Genomic DNA, 12,572 nt, shown 5'->3' on the forward strand with positions numbered 1-12,572 from the left:
CTGATGCCCACACACAGCAACGGAAACAACAGTTATCCGTTGCAACTATTCCTGTTTCCGGTTGGTAGTTGTGTCATATTCATTTGTCCTCCTCGTACCTTTGTGGGCATGAGAGTGTATGATTAGTTTTCGGTGTCTTGGCTGACATTGGTGCTAATTAAAAATGTAACTGCAATTTGCTGTTGAACATTATCTACATTATGCTTTTCCCCTCTGTATGTGGGCAACTAGGGGCGTTTAATGGAAGGTCCTGGGTCTTTGCGATAAAAATTCCCTTTGATTTTGTGAACATTTCAAGGATGAAAGATTGCAGAAGGATTATAATGAATGTCTATTGGTTGCTCTTGATTAATGGCACTGTTTAAATGGACAAAAAAACACTAGGCTACATGGTATAGGGGTTGAGAAAAATTGAACTAAAAATTGTCTTTATTTTTTTTATACTAATCTAGTCATTCCGTTTGTAGCACCTCAAATATTGATGTAGGACCTCATAAAGTTGATATATTCTTGATCTTCCCGACATTCTGATTGGAACTAACCATGTCCGTCCGTCTGTCGAAATCACGATAGCGGCCGAACGCGTAAAGCTAGCCGCTTGAAATTTTGTTCAGATACTTTATATTGATGGAGGTCGTATGAGATAGCAAATGGGCCATATCGGTACAGTTTTGGATATAGCTCCCATATTAACTGATCTCCCGATTTGAGTTCTTGAGCCCGTGGAAGCCTCAATTTTTGTCCGATTTGGCTGAAATTTTATACACGGTGTTCTGTTATGAGTCTCAACAACTATGCTAAGTACAGTTCAAATCGGTCAAGAACATTATATAGCTCACATATAAACCGATCTCCCGATTTGACTTCTTGAGCCCTTATCATCCGCGAATTTTATCCAATTCGTCTGAAATTTTGCATATAGTGTTCTGTTATGACTCTCAACATCTGCGCCAAGTACGGTCCAATTCGGTCTATAACTATTGGGTTGCCCAAAAAGTAATTGCGGATTTTTCATATTGTCGGCGTTGACAAATTTTTTCACAGCTTGTGACTCTGTAATTGCATTCTTTCTTCTATCAGTTATCAGCTGTTACTTTTAGCTTGCTTTAGAAAAAAAGTGTAAAAAAAGTATATTTGATTAAAGTTCATTCTAAGTTTTATTAAAAATGCATTTACTTTTTTTTAAAAATCCGCAATTACTTTTTGGGCAACCCAATATATATAGCTCCCATATTTTAGACGTAGTTGGGGTTCCCAAGTTTCGGCCTGGCCGAACTTATCACGCTTTTACTTGTTTTTATTTAAATTTCAATAAAATTTTCTCTATATATAAAATTTCAATAAAATTTTCTGTATATATAAAATTTCAATGAAATTTTCTCTAAAAGCAAAATTTCAAAAATATTTTTGAAGGACAATAATGCAAGTTTGTAAATTTTTCCCATGAACATTTCCCTAAGCAACAGGGGCAAAATTTTCACATATCAATGAGTGTAGTCCGATTCAAGTTTAAGATCAACGATAAGCGGCCTTATATATAGCCGAGTACGAATGCCGTGCCGAACATGTAATGCCTCTGTGGAGAGAAATTTTTACATGTTATATTACTGCACAAATGTAGCCAGCATTAGGAGGGAAAACCGCCGTTGAACATTTTTTTCTGATGTTCTCGCCAGGATTCGAACCCAGGCGTTCAGCGTCATAGGCACCCATGCTAACCTCTGCGCTACAATGGCCTGGGTTCGAATTCTGGCGAGACTATCAGAAAAACATTTTCAGCGGTGGTTTTCCCCTCCTAATGCTGGCAACATTTATGAGGTACTTTGCCATGTAAAACTTCTCTCCAAAGAGGTGTCGCACTGCGGCACGCCGTTCGGACTTGGCTATAAAAAGGAGGCCCCTTATCATTGTATAATGTTTAAGATTTTTATACCCTCCACAATAGAATAGGGGTATACTAATTTCGTCATTCTGTTTGTAACTCCTCGAAATATTCGTCTTAGAACCGATAAAGTATATATATTCTTGATCGTCATGACATTTTATGTCGATCTAGCCATGTCCGTCCGTCCGTCTGTCTGTCGAAAGCTCGCTAACTTCCGAAGGAGTAAAGCTAGCCGCTTGAACTTTTGCACAAGTACTTCTTATTAGTGTAGGTCGGTTGGTATTGTAAATGGGACATATCGGTCCATGTTTTGATATAGCTGCCATATAAACCGATCTTGGGGCTTGACTTCCTAGAGTGTGCAATTCTTATCCGATTGGAATGAAATTTTGCACGACGTGTTTTGTTATGATATCCAACAACTGTGCCAAGTATGGTTCAAATAGGCCCATAACCTTATATAGCTGCCATATAAACCGATCTTGGGTCTTGACTTCTTGAGCCTCTAGATTCTTATTCGAATTGGCTGACATTTTTCACCGGTCTCCTACATATAATTTAATTGTGGTCCAAACCGGACCATATCTTGATATCGCTCTAATAGCAGAGCAAATATTTTCTTATATCCTTTTTATGTCCAAGAAGAGATGCCGGGAAAAGAACTCGACAAATGCCATCCATGGTGGAGGGTATATAAGATTCGAACTTAGCACGCTTTTACTTGTCAAAAATTTGACTAGTGTTTTGTGTTAGGAATAAATTTATTTTTTTCCATCGACAAAATAATTATTGGGGGCTCGGACCCGAGGCCCACCTTCCCTTATGGCTACGTCTTTATGGCAGCTTTATATATAAATATAGCCCGATCTAGACCATATTCGGTACAGATGTTGGGAGTCTTGATACAGTTCACTGTTCTAAATTTCAGCGAAAACGATTGAAAAATACGCCTGTTATAGGCCTCAGACCCAAACTCATCAGATCGGTCTATATGGCAACTATATCCAAATATGTTTTGATCTGAACAATTTTTGGTCCGGATATCGGCGGGCCGAATAAAACTCACTATACCAACTTTCAGCGAAAGCAGGTTATAATTGCGCCTGTTATAAGCTTAAAATCCTAAATCGCCAGATCGGTCTATATAGTCCGATGTGGCCCATTCAAAAACTTAACCTGCGTATAGGAGAAATACGAGTCGGTGCAAAATTTCAACATAATATCGCAATTTGTAAAGTCTATAGCGAGATTATAACTGACAGACACACGAACAGTCAGACAGAAAGACACGCGGACTATCGTGCCAAGTTCGTCTGGGCCGAATTTCATATTTACTCCACCCTGAATAGCTCTTGTCTTGTTATTTGCCCGGTATTTCCTTACGATCAACCAATGGATGATGGATAAGAATTGCTATGCTATTGGAGGTTATGGACCGATTCGGCTTGGTTTGGATGATGGAGACCATAGTGGAAGGCATTGTACAAAATTTCAGAAAGATCTATGGGGGCTCAAAACGTAAAATCAGGAGGTCAATTTATATGGGAGCTATATCAGCTTTGGACCGATTCCGACCATATTTGGCACGAATATTGAAGATCTTAGGAGAAGTCTTTGTACAAAATTTTAACCAAATCCGATAAAAATGAATCCTCTAGAGGCTTAAGAAGTACAATCGGGAGATCGGTTTATATGGGAGCTATATCAGCTTATGAAGCAATTAAAACCATACTTTCCATAGTTGTAGGAAGTCAAAACAAAATTTCAGCCAAATAGAGGCTCTAGAAATTTAGACCCGAGATCGGTTTATATTACAGATATATCAGCTTACGAACCGATTTGGACCATACCTGGCACATTTGTTGTAAGTCATAACAAACATAAGATTTGGTGACAGAAATTTCCCAAAATGGTACCGGAAGTGGGAAAAAATGGTACGTTTAGTGTCGCAATGGGTACTTTTTGGTACCATGTTTGTTGATTGAGCTAAAAGAGCTTTGAATTTTGGCATTTAGGTACACTATAGCAACGCAAATTGGGATGCCAAAAGAGTTTTTGAACTTTTCGATATTTATGAACAAAAAAGTACCAAAAAAGGTACGAAATATTTGAAGTTTGCTTAGGGTGAACGGGTAGAGCAAGAACTTTGAAATTTGGCTTAAATGATTGTTGTTGCAAAATAAAAGGGGTAGAAAAAGAAATATGAAAAATAGTAATAGAAACGGAAGAAACGAACGTTTAGTACCGTACTTAGTACCGTACTTTTTAGTACCAAAAAGTACGAAATAGCTTACTCACTGTTTACAGTGAATATTTTGAGTTAAGAAAAAATCCTTTTTATTTCTAAGCCCCTATAACAAAAACCATTTTCTTAATATTTTATGACCATGTAGCGAAGAAAGCTAGATTTCATGATTTTGGCATAAAATAGAAACTACTGTCAAAAAAAAAAAAAGATTATTGTCATAAATTTTTTTATAGAAACCATCAAATGCAACAGTACATTAAAACAGATTCCAGAAATCTCACTCCTAAGAATTTTGAGAAATTTTTTCGTTTGATTTTCGGGATATACAAAATTCGAAAGTCGGCAATTTTGTATATCCCGAAAATCAAACGAAAAAATTTCTCAAAATTCTTAGGAGTGAGATTTCTGGAATCCGTTTTAAGCCAATTTTCCCCCAAAACATGATGGGAAAATTTGTTGCAGCTGGTTTTAGTCATCTATGTTGTCAGTCATCTACTTTACGCCAATATTACAAATTTCATTACCGTACCTCTTTCCTAACTCGAGCTAGAATTTTTCTAAGGCAGCTCTATTCATGGGAATTTTTCGTCGTTAATGCGAACATTGGCACACGGGGCAGCAGCAAGAGGCGTTGTCATTGTCAAGCGTTCGAAGCCATTAACACAACTTCCAAAAGATACTTGCACTGTGTTGGTAATCAGTGCAAAATTCAGCTTTTACTTCATGACTAAATGTCATCGCCGATGTGTCAGTTCCCGCACCGAATAGCGACCATAATTTTCAAAAAAAAGAAAAAAAAAATTGAGGTATCTTTACCGATTTCACTGTAACAAGAATTTTGGCAATTTTCGACTTGCAAAACTACGGGTGGATCCCCCCCCCAAAAAAAAAAAAAAAAAAATCCTGGCTACGTCTCTGGCTCCCATATAAATCGATCTCCCGATCTGACTTCTTGAGCACCTGGAAGCTGATTTAACTGACTGAAATTTTGCATGTAGTGTTCCGTTATAATTTCCAACAACTATGCCAAGTACGGTCCACATCGGTCAATAACCTGATATTGCCTCCATATAAACCGATCGCCCGATGACTTCTTGAGCCCATGGAAGCCACAATTTTTGTCCGATTTGGCTGAAATTTTGAAGAAAGTGTTCTGTTATGACTTTCAACATTTGCGCCTAATACGGTCCAAATCGGTTTATAACCTGATGTAGCTCCCATATAAGCCGATCTCCCGATTTGTTCCGTTATGACTTTCAACATTTGCGCCTAATACGGTCCAAATCGGTTTTTAACCTAATGTAGCTCCCATATAAGCCGATCTCCTAATTTGACTTCTTGAGCCTTTACAAGCCGCAATTTTTTGTCGGATTTGGCTGAAATTTTTGCATGTGGTGTTCCGTTATGACTTCCAACAACTGTGCCAAGTACGATTCACATCGGTCCTCATTCTGATATAGCTCCCATATAAATCGTTCTCCCGACTTGAATTCTTGAGCCCTTACAAAAACATCTGAGGGAGATTACTTTGAAGGGGACAAGAGAGTTATTCACACTAACCTGTTGGCTGATATATTTGCAGGCAACTCTTCCCTGCCGGATAGCAATCGACCACTCCTTTTAATCGAAAATGTATCATGCCCCATATATTTTTTCAAACTCGTGGAGTTAAAGGGTTCTTGAAAATCTAGACGTAAAAAATCCCCGGTCCTGGATGGCATAGCAAAATTGTCTTACGCAAGTGTTCTTCGACGCTGACTCGTCCATTACGCAATCTTTTCAACCCTGCCTACCGTGCGGGAGTCTTACCGGCGCGTTGGAACGTTGCGAACGTTCAGCCAATACCCAAGAAGGGTGCGGCAAACAACCCTGCGAATTATCGGCCAATTGCGATATGCTCCGCTCTCTCCTAGGTCATGGAGAGCATGGTTAATCACCATCTTGTGAGGTATTTAGAGTCTAATGGCAAACAGTATGGGTTCGCAGACCTCATGGAACTTCTGTCGGAACGTTGGAGTTGCTCTATCCACCAGTTTGGTGGGAGTAAGGTTGTGGCACCAAAGCATTTGATAGGGTCTGGCATGGTGTACTACCATCAAAGCTTGTCGCATTTGGTGTCGGTAATGGCTTTGTTCGATTTATTTCAAGCTTTCTCAGAGAACGCACTATTCGAGTCGTTTTGGAGATGTGTTCTCATCCTATGAGCACAAATTGACCGCAGGTGTACCCCGGGGCTCTGTTCTTTCTCCTTCTATTTTTCTAATTTTCCTCAACGATCTGTTGGGTCAGACATCGAATCCGATCTACTCATTTGCGGATGACAGTAGTCCCTATCATTCATACCCATTCGACCATAGGCCAAGTCTTCGAGAGATTGCGGGCAAGAAGCGGGTTATGGACGATACACTCTGCCAGGATTTGCTGGCCATTTCTGAGTGGGGTCGAATGAATCGAGTAGATTTTGTTTCTCGGAACACTCTGTGCTGTTTATTGTCACATAAAGGATTCGCTGACCCATTACGATCATCTTTGTCTATCAACGGTGTAGATGTTGAGCAATCAGAATTTCTTGATGTTCTAGGCATGAAAATACAAAGTGATGCCCGTTGGGAACATGTATTTGAGGAGTGTCGAAAGAAGTATTCAAGTGTTTAGGCTTCCTTAAACGGTGTTAGAATTACTTGACTCCTTCTGATCTTCCTAACATCTACACCACTTTCATATAAGGCCAAAAATGCAGTACAACTCACATGTATGGGCTGGAGCTTCAATATTATCCTACGGAGCTACTGGACCGTGTACAGAGGAGAGCGGTGACGTTGATTGGGGACAATGGGGTATCCAACTTTATTGCCTCCCTTCATCATTGTCGCAATGTGGGTTGTTTGGCGCTGTTCTATCGGTACTTTCCTGGTGTGTGTTCGTCAGTGATATTCGTCTTCTTATTCCTGATGTAAGGATGTATGTCAGGGATACTAGACATTCCAGGAACTCACACCCGTTTGTAATTGATTAGCGAGCGGACCGCATAATGCATTATAGAGAGAATTCTTGTTTCGCCCGGACCGTTCGTATTTGGAATCGACTTCCGGCTAATGGTTTTTCCCACCCACTTTGACATCCAAAGATTTAAGGCAAATGTCATCCTACATCCTTTTCCCCCCTCCAATTCCTAATTTCCTCTCGTCAACGCAATGCACCGCATTCATAGGGGACATCCCCTGCAAGTTGGCTGACAGAAAAAAAAGTATCTTCGTTTTCCGTGTTGATTACAAATTCCCTTAATCTTCTTCTTACTATGCCCCTTTGGTTGCTTCAAGTCTGTTATCGTTTCCGCATCAAAGTGCCAAAGTCTGTTAGCCGGAAATATTCCAATCACTTTTCATCTTCCCTAGGGAATGTTGTACTCCTTAAGTCGTGTGGGTGGTTCAATGTCTGAATTTTATTATCGTAAAAATAGTTCTTTATTCCAGTGTTATTACTATGGTATAAATTGTCATCGAAGAGTGAACATATGCCATTGGCTCTAAAACGAAAACCCATAACACATGATAAGTCGATAAAAGCTCATAAAAATCCTTTCCATAAAATAGACGAAAAAAACATTCACTCAATGGGTGTTAACAGCATCGCCATCAAAATCACGTCTATGCTCTCATCATAAATATCATCGCCATCAACAGCAAAAACACCGCCATAGCCTAGTCTGTATGGGTCCTCATCATCATGGCTATTATCATGCTCGTCATCATCATCATCATGATCATCATGCTCATCGGCATGTCGATGGCGCTTAATTTGTTTATTGTATGTTGGAGCGATATTAAATTATTCATTACAACAATTGTGTCAATTTCAGTCATTGACATACAAAAAATAAATCACGTCGCTTGGTTTGGTTACGCCAACCCCGTTAACCGGTGCCGATGCCGATGCCGACGCCAAAGGCGGATGGTGTTTTCACTTTTTATGGGATGGCTGGATATTTGCATGTTGAGGGATAGACACCAAAATTGGAAACGGAAAGATAAATAAATTGCATTTGAACACTCCAACCACACACACACATACTCACACACACGCCTAGGCAAATGGGGAGTGCGGAAAACCGCAATGTTTTGCCATTCAAAATTGTTGGCGTTGTTGATGACGCGGGCGGCGATTATTTGTCTATCAGCCAACGAATCGCCAATTTTATGGCATAGATAAAGGTCTGTGGATTTTAAGGGGTGCTGCCATTCGTCTATCATTAGATTGGAGGAAGTCTAATGGCTTCAACAAATGCGATATAATTGAAATAAATAGAGATATACTTAGAATATGCAAAGAAAATTCTAAGGGGACTGGGAGAAAATGTTATGGTGAGAGACAGAAGGGAGAAGGGGCTATACACTGGCTGGCGTATGAATGTCTGCATGCATATGAAAGATTTTTCATTCATTATTTTTGCACGCAATCATATCATCATCATGTGATTTGTTTTGACCAAGGATATTTGTAGAAGGATATTAGCATGTTTATACCCTACACCACTACTGTGGTATGGGGTATTATAACTTAGTGAGTTGGTTTGTAACACCCAAAAGGAAGAGAGACAGACCCATCGATAAGTATACCGATCGATTTAGAAACACTTTCTGATTCGACTTATCTATGTCCGTCTGTATGTCTGTCTGTCCGTCTGTCTAACCGTCTGTCCATGTTAATTTGTGTACAAACTACAGGTCGCAGTTTTCTTGCGATCGTCTTCAAATTTGGTACAGGCATGTTTTTCGGCCTAGAGACGAAGCCTATTGAAATTGGAAAAAATCGGTTCCGATTTAGATATAGCTACCATATATATGTCCGATTTGCAGTAATAATGCAATAAATAAATTTATTTGTTAACCGATTCGGTCGAAATTTGGCAAGAATTTTATCTTGACTCTCGACATTATTGGTGTACTTCATAGAAATCGGTTCAGATTTAGATAAAGCTCTCATATATCCTATATATAAAAATCAATTTGTGTTTGTTTGTTTGTGTGTTCCTTATGGACTCAGAGACGGCTGAACCGATTTTCTTGAAATGTTCACAGATGGTTTCATAATGACCCCGTGGTGAAAATAGGGTACTACATTTTTTGATATCTGAAGGGAGGGACGGACCCTCCCCCTTACCCAAATTTTCAGAAACGCCAGATCTCGGAGATGGGTGGTGCGATTTAAGCGAAATTTTGTGTGCTCTCATATAGTACCCTAAAAATAAAAATTTGGTACCCAAATTTCGGATGGGGTACCTAGGGGGGCTGCCCCATCCTTAAACCTACCAACCATATATATACACCAATCATGACAATATGGGACTCAAATGAAAGGTATGTAGGATAAGAAAACGTATCTGATATCCAATTGTCGGACCAAGAGCTAGGGGGACCACCACCCCAAGCCCCAAAACACCCATATTTACCGACCATGGCAATATGGGACTCAAATGAAAGGTATTTGCGAGTAAAATACGAATCTGATAACCAAATGTGGGACCACGTTTCTGGGGGTCCACCCCTTTCCCCAAACACCCCCCAAACAGGACTTATTTACTGACCATGGGAATATGGGGCTTAAATAAAAGGTATTTGAATGCAGAATACGAATCTGATACCTAAATATGGGGCCAAGTGTTTGGGGGGCCGCCCCTTACCAAAAACATCCCCCAAAGGGGACAAATTTACGACCATAGCAATATGGGGCTCAAATGAAAGGTCTTTGGGAGTAAAGCACGAATCTGATATCAATATTCGGGAAAAGTGTCTACGGCCATCCCACCCCCACAACACCACCCAAATACTAAGTATTTGCTGACTATTGCAATATGAGGCTCAAATAAGAGGGTTTTTTTTATTTTCAACCAACAACCAACTCACTGAGTGGCCGACCATCTCTCAAAACACCCCCCAAGCCGACTATGCAAATATGGGGCTCAAATTAAAGGTATGTGGGAGTAGACCACATATCTGATATCAACATTAGGGGCCAACTGTCTAGCGGACGTCCCACCACCATAACAACCCCCAAAAAGGACGTATTTGCTCACCAAGACAATTTGGGTCGTAAAGAGAGTGGAACTAAATATTCATAGTTTTGATGGCCAATACCCCAAACCGGACATATTTGCTGACCTTTGGAATAAGGAGTTTAAATGAGAGTAGAAAACGAATTTGATAATTAATTTTGAAGGCAATGGCAATATGGGCTTCAAATAAATGATATATAAATATATAAGAATAGAGAACGTTGCTGATATATTTTTTGGGGACCACCCCACTCCCCAAAACATCCCTAAATCGGGCATATTTACCGACCATGACAATGTGGGGCTTAAATGAAAGGTATTGGTGTGTAGAGCAAGAATTGATACCCATTTTCGGGACCAATTTTCTGCGGGGTCTACCCCTTTCCCAAAATACCCCACAAACATCAATTTTTTTGTGACCATCGCAATATGGGGCTCAAATGAAGTTATTTGGGAGTAGAATTTAGGGCATCACCCATGTATTTAGGGCATCACCCTTTTCCCAAAACACCCCCAAAGGGAAGAAATTTTTTGAACATGCTTATATTGTTAAACTGTTAGTCAAGCTGTATACTATTTTCGTAGCATGGTATTTCACTAAAAGATCTTTGATTGTCGAAAATAAATATTCCAAGGAAACTTTTGTTCCATATAAAGTAAAAGAAGGTGCAGCGGAGCGGGCCCGGATCAGCTAGTATAGATGTATATATACTAGCTGAACAGGGCCCGCTCCGCTGCGCCTTCTTTCACTCTCTTATTTTATCTGAGTCCTATACGGTCACATCAGGAAATAAGTCCTATTTGGGGGTGCTGTACGACCTTTAAGATATTTCGAGCCTGTGTGGATATTAAAGTTTGGATGTTAGATCTACATCATTCTCTGGGATTTGGTCGGAGATTGGAGTAGACAAACTCTTTGCCTTGAAAATGGATATCAGAATTCATACTCTCATGCATACCACTCACAAAAACCGCATTGGAGCTGTGTGAGGTGTCCTTGAAACACTTGGCCATGAAACAGATAGAGATCTGAGACCTGCAAGGTGGGGCAGCCACCTACGTACTTAGCCCTGAAAAAAATATAAGCATCGTGCTCTACTCTCAAATGTCTTTAATGTGGCCCCAATTGCTATTGGTTGAGTGGGAGTTTATGGAGTGACACGACCTCGAAACATTTGGCCTCAAAATTGAATATCAAATTCGTTTTCTACTATCAAATACCTATTATTTATGGCCATAGTAGGCAATCATGACCGGTTTGAAGGGAGTTAAGAGGCAGACCCTGGAGTAATATCAACATCGTGCTAGAGCACGATCTTGTTTGAGACCCATAATGTCAAGCATTTTGAAGGAGGCTATCAAGATAATCAGGGCTAGGGAGTCTCGTTCAGATTCACACTATTTAATTTTTTTGTATTGGATATCTACATTCAAAATCATATTTCAAAGCGACCACTTGGGATACTACATTCTTAAAGATCCGCAGGTCCTCCTGTGTCCATCCCAATTGAGGGATAAAAAGTGTACTCAACTACTAAAGACCTCTTATTTCTGTCCTGTTCTATCCTGATCACCCTTCATAAACTATTTCATATTATTCATATTTTATTTTTAATTCCTTTTTTTTGGGTAGGATAGGGGAGGATTTGCCCTCTGACAGGTCTTTTCATTTAGTACAATATATTCGCGGTCATTCTACATGGCAGTTTGGCGTTGCATTTATTGAGAGGAGAGAGTCGCTCCACCCGACGCTAAGAATTAAACGACATTTCATTTGAGTCTTTTATTGTCGCGATCTACTGTCCTGCGGAACGGTAGGACATGACCCAGGTACTTGAATCCTTGTACCAAGATTATATGCGAAATATATTGTCATAGACCATTCTTTTAATTGACATATTATCCCGTTCGATCGGGATAATATGTCAATTATATGTCAACACGTCCTATTGAAGGGTATTTAGTGTGTAGGCCGGTCCCAAACTCTGTGCTAATTGTGTATACCAAATTGGTGGTCAACTCCCAAAGACTTTTCATTCGTTGGAACGTTGGACATTTATGCGCGTTTTGAGGGTTTTTGGGGTTGGGGAGGCCCCGCAGACACCTTGGACCAAATTATTTAATAGACGTGTACTCAGCTTCCCAATATCTTTCGTTTGATAGCCATAGTGTCCCAATCGGTTAATATGTCCTGTTGAGGGGTGTTGCGGGGTAAGGAGGCATCTCAGACACCAAGGAATACATTTTTGTATCAGCATTGGACTCTACCTTTAAATAGCTTTCATTTGGTATCCATATTGTCCCAAACGGTAAATTTGTCATGTTAGTGCGTTTTTGGGGGTGGGGAGGGCCTTTAGACACCAAACAACAAATTCTTGTGTCAGATT

General features: G+C 40.0%; 1 protein-coding gene across 1 annotated transcript in view; it reads left to right on the forward strand.

Annotated features, from left to right (window-relative positions):
- Positions 1 to 12,572, forward strand: part of LOC106093461 (uncharacterized) — a 308,595-nt gene that overhangs the window by 765 nt on the left and 295,258 nt on the right. The window lies entirely within an intron of this gene.

This window comes from Stomoxys calcitrans, chromosome 1 (genome assembly GCF_963082655.1).
Source record: "Stomoxys calcitrans chromosome 1, idStoCalc2.1, whole genome shotgun sequence".
Taxonomy (NCBI): Eukaryota; Metazoa; Arthropoda; class Insecta; order Diptera; family Muscidae; genus Stomoxys; species Stomoxys calcitrans.